The sequence below is a fragment of the Electrophorus electricus genome, chromosome 8 (genome assembly GCF_013358815.1).
Source record: "Electrophorus electricus isolate fEleEle1 chromosome 8, fEleEle1.pri, whole genome shotgun sequence".
Classification (NCBI taxonomy): Eukaryota; Metazoa; Chordata; class Actinopteri; order Gymnotiformes; family Gymnotidae; genus Electrophorus; species Electrophorus electricus.
The window spans coordinates 24,893,132-24,900,834 of NC_049542.1; the positions used below are offsets into that span (position 1 = coordinate 24,893,132).

The following is a 7,703-nucleotide window of genomic DNA, read 5'->3' on the forward strand; positions in this document are numbered from 1 at the left end:
GTGGCCTGCTATTGTAAAACCTAATGGAATAACTCAACACAGAACAAAAATAAAAACTGTCAACACCTGTCAGGAGATAAGAGAGGGAGATTTCAAAAGAGAGACAAAAGATTAAAGAAAGGAACAAATGAGAAGGATAAAAGAAACCATGCAAGAGACGAGAGCTCATCATGGTTTTGCTAATGACTGCTGCATATACAAGAAAACAAACAAGCAGTGTTCCGCTATATGAACTGCTCTAGCTATAGGGCATATTATACTGGTCAATAGTATCCGTACAACTTGCCCCTCTAAGTCAATAAATCAATATATTCAGTCATGGCATTCTTGGTCAACTAATATTCTGTCATTCAACAAATGTAATTTAACTTATGCATTTATTTGCACAAGTGAACTAATTATTTCTGTAAATGCAAGCTTGGACTACTCAGAGTGTATCACCATCACTCTTTTTACTGTGCATTATGTTTACAATCATGCATCCTGAATCACGAATCCACCCTGACTACTAAAGCGAGCAAGAGAAACAGTATGGTCTAAATCGCGCTTACTCTGACATTCATATATATGAAAGGTGGAACGTGCACTATGATATTAGTATTTTACTAACCTCATTTTAGCATCCATTTTGACCTGCTGAGAGCTTAAAAACATAAGCGCCCACAATCTGACCCTCTTAAATAACCTACGGACAGATTATATCTTGTACCACGTGTCTGCTTAACAGTCAAGACATTGCTCATTTGTTAAACATGTACATTTTTCACTTTTGCAAAAGTTTAATTAATTTGTTGAAGAAACTAAATAAGCCCCATATTACCTAACTTTATGGCATTATACACGTGCATCTCATCTTCCTCCAGTCATTTGATTGCATTCAGACAACAATGGATTACATTTCCCTTCTCTCTAAAAACTGGGCAAAAAAGACATAACTACTTATACAACATTGCATAGGTGCAGCCTTTGCAATGGAATGTTCTATATCTATTTTAATGAATATCAATTGTAAGAATGTAAACTAAAAACATTCACAGTAATATCTATAATACCAAGCTCAATTTAACCATATCCCAAAGGCAAAGCACATGTTAGCTGTAAGAATGGGATTAAGCTTTGAGTTCCAGTCTGTGGCAGCAGGTCCTTACTGCCCACATTCTCATTGGCAGGGCCCTTCTTTTCCCATATTGCTATCTGACATACTAGCCAGTTGGGTGACTGCTTAGCCGTGTTCGTCTGAAGTAGTACTTCCCGGCCCTACAAGAAGCCTGGACCGGCCTTCAGGTTTCCAGACTGGAGATGATGTCTTCTAGTCACCAAGAGATCCACTGTACTGGTGAAACTACACATTTAATCTCAAACAGGTGTTCTGGAGCAGCTGTGCAGAGTTAAGTAAACTAGCTAACATTTCCTGCAGCCCTGCACTACACGCCAAGAACGCTGATCTCGCCTCAACACTGTACAAGTTGCTAATGGTATTGGCCACAGGGGAACCTTTATGTTGTCCATCAATCATACACTTAAACACACACAGCCAAGCATGAGAGACATTAAACTATGCAAGAGACATTAGCAGTGCTCAAACAAAATTTTGTGACTCGGTGCCAAATGAGGGGGAACATTTACTACTGCAGTCTCTAGGAGATACTCTTGTTGGGTTACACCACTAGAGAAAACACTGGTGGGGCTGCCAGTCCCTATGGATTACACCATTAGAGGAAAACTGTGTGTTGCCCACCACATACATGCTAAGGAATTAACATGTACGTTGTTGGAACAAATGGGTATTGGAAAAAATAGGACAAATTTGAAAGCCAAAAAACAAATAAATTATCATGATAAAAGTACAGAAGAATGTTTCAATTTGTGTGTTCTCAGATGTTTTGGCTGATGTTTGGTTACTGACCACAAATGTCATTGCAGTACTCTCTGACAACACAGCAGCAAGATCAAGACATTCAGCACCAGGAGAACAGACTCTCCCCAAATGTTTGAAACAGTACATGGAAAGAGCTTGGATTCTTTTCTGCTAAAGGCCATTACACATACAAACACACCCTGTCCCATGGGTTACTTAAAAGCCTTCCCAATTACAAACTCCTTGTCTTGCCTGGAACACCTACATATTAGGAAGAGAAATCATGGCTATAAAGGCTGTACAGTCTGATCCGGCTTTTCATGCACTAATATGGGTGTTTTCTTATGTAAACAATTAAAGCTCTTTTCTGCTTTTAGGCCCAAACATGAATGCCTGTTACATCTGCAGGGTAATGATAAGTGATAAAGGTATATATCCAGCATCTTAAGGAGGATTTAGAAAAAGGCCTGTCTGAAGTTGGAGCTTAGCTAATCCATCCAATATTTATACTATAATCAAACACAAGCTTACGCACATGTGCGCGCACATACATGCATTTACACAAAGAAACACTGATGCTAACAAACACAAACAAACACACACACACAGACACACACAGACACACACACACCAAGAAGAACTGAAAAGGCTACATTTTGTCACGTTCATCTGAACATGTTTCCTGTTGCAGTGGAGATGTTCATGTGTTTCAGTACAGTTGCAGAACAGCCTGGAGCATGGAGCGAAAATTGTCGTCAAAGCAATGAGAGAGGACTGAACCAAACTGGCAGGTTGTGTAATAAGCAGGATGTTATATAAGCAAGTAGATCAAACACCTCTGTCTGACAAAGAAGGCCAGGACCAGAACCAAAAATGTCAACATATATCATCACATAGACACACATACACAAAAACACACTCTCAAGAATGCATATACATGCACACAAACACTCACAAGCCCACATTCAGAAATTACACACAGAGCAGACCTGAACATACACACAAGACTCTGGGCTGTTGTACTATAACAGTATATATTGGTACCTCCCTAATTCAGGCAGCCATTATTCAAAACATACACGAGGAAAAACACACACATACACCTAACGCTCTCTCTCATCAAATTCTTAGTAATACACTCATATCATCATAGGCAATTCTAACTATATTCTAACTTTAAAAAAAAAGTTAATAAAGAATGGAATAAATGTGCACATATACCCTAGTACAAAGATTCTCTCTCCTAGAACCAAAACCGCCCTCTATTTCTGCAAAGCCTTAGACCCAAGTTGAGGATAAAGAGATTAAAGACAGTCATGGCCTACCAAGCTATATTATGAACATGACTTAAACTGTCACAAACCTATATGAGCACCATGGACATCACTTAACACTTAAATATACATACATACATACATACATACATACATACATACATACATACATACATACATATTATAAACATGACTTAAAACCATCAAGCACATATGAGCACTGTGAATATGAATTAATGTGTCACAAAAGTATGGGGATGATGAACATTATCTATCATAAACCTTTAGGAATGTTGGAAGCATATCTTAACCCATCACAAACTTATAAAATATGACCTTATGGACATGATCTTATAAGTCTATAAGAGTATTATGAACAAAACTCATCATACACCTATGGGAGCATTATGAACATGATTTAACACTTTACTGCCCCTGCGTCAGTCTCTCAGCTTGTTCCTGTATGTCTATATGTAAGTGTGACAGCAAAAGTCATTCATACTCCACTCAAGCAGTTTAGACTGAAAACAGATTAAAAAGATAACTCTGAAGAAAAAATTAAGAAAATATCATTTAATGTGTGGGTTTAATGTCTTTATTGTTTTGGAAGTGATTTGTGGTTTGAAACACCTTTTTGTATTCAGACCAAGCTTTAGATGTACATGACTATTATAACAAATGAACTTAAAGCAGATTAAAGCTAAGGGTTACTATTGATTGCACAGCCCTTACACACTGTAATTACATCAAGTCTATTACCCACTGAGATCACCAGGAGTCCGTCAGTGGTGCCTGACTCTGGGGTTAGTATATATAAACCTATATACAAACCATGCCTACAACATGCATAAAACATAAGGATTTACGGGACCTCTACAAAACAAGGTAATGAGTGAAACTGGTAATATGCAAACACAAATCTCTTGAAGCACCAGAGATCTGTAGAAGTTCTAGCAACCAATCATAGAGCAGGAGGCTGAAAAACTGCCCAAGTAGCTTCACTGATGAACAGGGAAAATGACAGAAGATATGGCAGCATGGGCAGGTGGTAATTTAATGGCACGGTGGTATGAGCACGGTCAAATGGCTCTGATTCTGAGACAGAGAGTTCTGGTTGATGACTGCCCCTGGACACTCTGCAATTACAGTCTCATCATCTTTAATCCAAGCTGCTTGAGTGGACAGCAAAATGAACAGCTTTGACTCTACTGTCCCAATACACATTGCTGCATCACCAATTTTAGCAAACCAGCCTATCTGTGGACTTTCAAACAAACAAGAAACAACCAAAGTGCAAACTGACTTGACTGCCAAATCATTTTCATTCATCAATAGACATTTCATGACACAGACCAGAATTACATGCTCATTCAAAGACATTATACAGTCAGATACTGCTCAGTAGTTACACTTTTGCACAGATGTAAAATCTTAGTCTTAACATGCATTACATTCTAAAACTTGCAAATCCCTGTGTTTATATCCAGACTCCAGCTGAGTGTCTGGTGGTGTCTGGCACAAAGAACGCGGCCAACCCGCAGTCGGGCTAAATGTCAGCAGTGATGAAGAGTTCCGTGTTCCGCAAACAATATTCTACCTCGCGACCATGACCCATAAAACCACTAAAGTACACCTGCACACACTAATGCACAGAGTTGCACATATGCACAATACATATGCATACACACACTCACAAGCACATCTACAACTGTACACACAATGTATTAAGTCCGACAGACTCGCAAAAAAAAAAAGTGACAAAGTCATGACCCTTCTATTACCCTACGCACTACAATTCACTGTATAAATAAATAAATAAATAAATAAATAAATAAATAAATAAATAAATAAATAAATAAATGTTTAAAGAACACTCAGCTCTTTGGACTGCACATCTAACAATGTGAAAAAATAACAAATATCCAGACCATCTCATTAGAATGAGGTTTAAGTTAAGGAAAATCTTACGTTAGACACCACTGTTCTCAGTAATATTAGTCTGGCCTGCATTGTCGGTTATCAATCAACCAGTCGGTTTCCCGAGCCTCCATGGCAACAGTTTTTCTTCCAAACCCTAAATACCAATACTTGAATTTCGACATTGCCAAATGCACATAAAATACTATTTATTAAGTCATAACCAGTCATGGGATCTATACATAAAATAATTTGAAAACCGGAACATCTATCGCTTTTTTTCCCCCATGCAGTATCTAAACACGCACTCATGTGTCTTTTAACTTGACTGACGGCTGTTTCCACGAGGACGACGAGTTCTAGTTGACTGTAACCGAGCTACTTTGTACTTAATCGCTCTTCGTATTAGAGGAAAGACTGTAAATGTGCAGTAAATCTGTAACTACGCACCCGACCCGACGCTTCTAGGGAGCTCTCAGAGACCAACTTGGGGCTGGCGCTCTCCGTCACGATATCGGTGCAGGTGAATCTGACGTAGGTGTGGCACTTCCAGCTATCGCTTATTAATATCTGATCGAATGACCCTCACATATGCCCCGCCCTTACCTCCTCACATTAGACCGCTTAATTAATTTTATGCAGTGAGTGAGCTAGCGACGATGGTGTCGGAGTCAGCGACGCACACATGCTCCAAGGAGAGATTTGCCAAAATTATGAATGAATGAATGAAAATGATGGCATCTGTTAAATACAGTTGGTTCTGTCGCATGAGTCAACAACTCATCTGCATATAACCACAAAGCACCCCGGTTTGTGTCACACTGCTGCATATAACACAGGGTGCTTCGTATGCGTGGGGAAATTCTCCCTGTATTGTCACAGTGTCCAATTCTACTTTCAAACTGCTGTAATTTGTCACGATAAAACAGCTGTAGCACATAATAACATAGGACCGTGACAGTTTGGGTCGCAACTGCAGAGCTGGTCGTTCTGGCAGCTCCTGATGTTTCGCATCTGCAACGAGGGACACTGCTTCACACGAGTTAGACGCTACGATGATCTCTGCAAAGTGATCCTAGCCCACCGCGAAAACGTTATTTCTTGCTCTTTAAAAAAAAATGGCCAAGACGGAAGCAACGAAGTTTTTCGTATCTTATTCTAGAGTAACAACCGATGAGTGTATTCGTTTCAGAAATGGATTCAGGATTCAGAATGGCTCGTAAACGTAGAAAGAGCGACGACTGTCATGCATTCACGCCAAAGTCATCCTTACACCCGCAGAACAACTAAACCATCCTCCCCTGTCGGAGATCACATATTAGCAAATGGTTTACCTCACAGAATTCGCACGGCCGCTGTCAGTTTTCACTTGCGCGGAGATCTCCGTAAGTAAACTTCTGAACACCCTTGTCCGGCCCCCAGCTACACAGCAGCTTGCTCCCAGTCGGGAAAACGTTGAGCAGTCGTACAGGACAGCAGCATCGCGTGAAGTCTCCTCCTATCGTATCGGGAGCGAGCCCGAGGGTGGGGCTTTAGTCGCTCTTCAGCCGAATCGGAGTTTGTTGGCCATTTAAAAAGCGTTTAACGACCCACGACACGACGCATAATTAGATTTTCCGAATTGTTTTTCGCATTTATTATTACAAGCATATCACTGCTCTTTATATATGTTTATGTTCTCGTCCATGTTAATGATCTGGTGATGCATTTTTACTCAGACGTGAGACTGTAGGTGCAACTATAGTTAATTTATTGTGGGCTTTACGTCTTGGAGGCCTTTCATTTAGGCCTTTGTTTTGTGTAGTTTCTCACGTCCGTATGCGAGTACTTTTCAAGAACTCAGAACTAAAAACATTACTTTCATTCTACCTTACTGATTTTTATTGGCCTGCCTTTTAAAATAATGTACTATTAAAAGTACTTCTACGCCACTATGAAATTGAAGAGGTATTTGTTTTAGTAAGTAAGCACGCTACTGAGTTTACGATGACATGGAACTAGAACTCAGGTTAAATAAATAAATCCAAGTTTTCTATTCAACCTGGTTTGTTTCGTGGGACCAGTCATTGTGTATAAATAATTGGGTGTATGACACTTTGGGCGAAGATCTGGACTAAAACACTTCAAAAGAGTTTGGGGGGGTTAAATATAAGCAGGCAGTTATTCATTCAGTGATGTCATATTTATGAGTATGTATGTATATTATCTTGCATATTATATTTTCAAATCCCATGTGATCAGATAATTGATTTAATTTAGCATATGACTCACCAGTGATTTATAGGTTCCTGCAGTTCTGTAGGTTTCCTGCTAAGAGGGGAAGTGCAGGTTTCAGACTGGAAAAGGAAACATATAAAACCTTTGAAAAGCCATTTTAGGACACTGGGCAAAAAGCAACTACGCTATCCTGGGCCATTGTTTACAGGCTTCATACATGCGCCACAATATCTTAACTTCATTGCCGCTGTCACTTTAATGATTGGAAACGTGATGTGATGTGAATGACAAGCAGACGTGAAGTGATGAGAATGGCAAGTAATTACAATTCCTTGATGCTGCTTCCAAATGATCTATGTTGTAGTGGTTAATGTGCCAATTATTGTCTTTATTTCATCATAATCTCAAGTATCTGGGAGTTTATAGGTCAGAAGACA

At 39.5% G+C, this 7,703-nt stretch overlaps 1 protein-coding gene across 3 annotated transcripts in view; it reads right to left on the reverse strand.

Annotated features, from left to right (window-relative positions):
- The window catches only part of jupb (junction plakoglobin b), a 55,746-nt gene extending 49,221 nt beyond the window's left edge, over window positions 1-6,525 (reverse strand). For 2 of the 3 annotated variants that reach the window (XM_027016069.2, XM_027016070.2), the window contains exon 1: window positions 6,384-6,525. The gene's annotated coding sequence lies outside the window, so the exon portion shown is untranslated. The remainder of the gene's footprint in view (window positions 1-6,383) is intronic. The other variant, XM_027016068.2, reaches the window with a different exon arrangement.
- Between the last annotated feature and the right edge of the window lie 1,178 nt (window positions 6,526-7,703).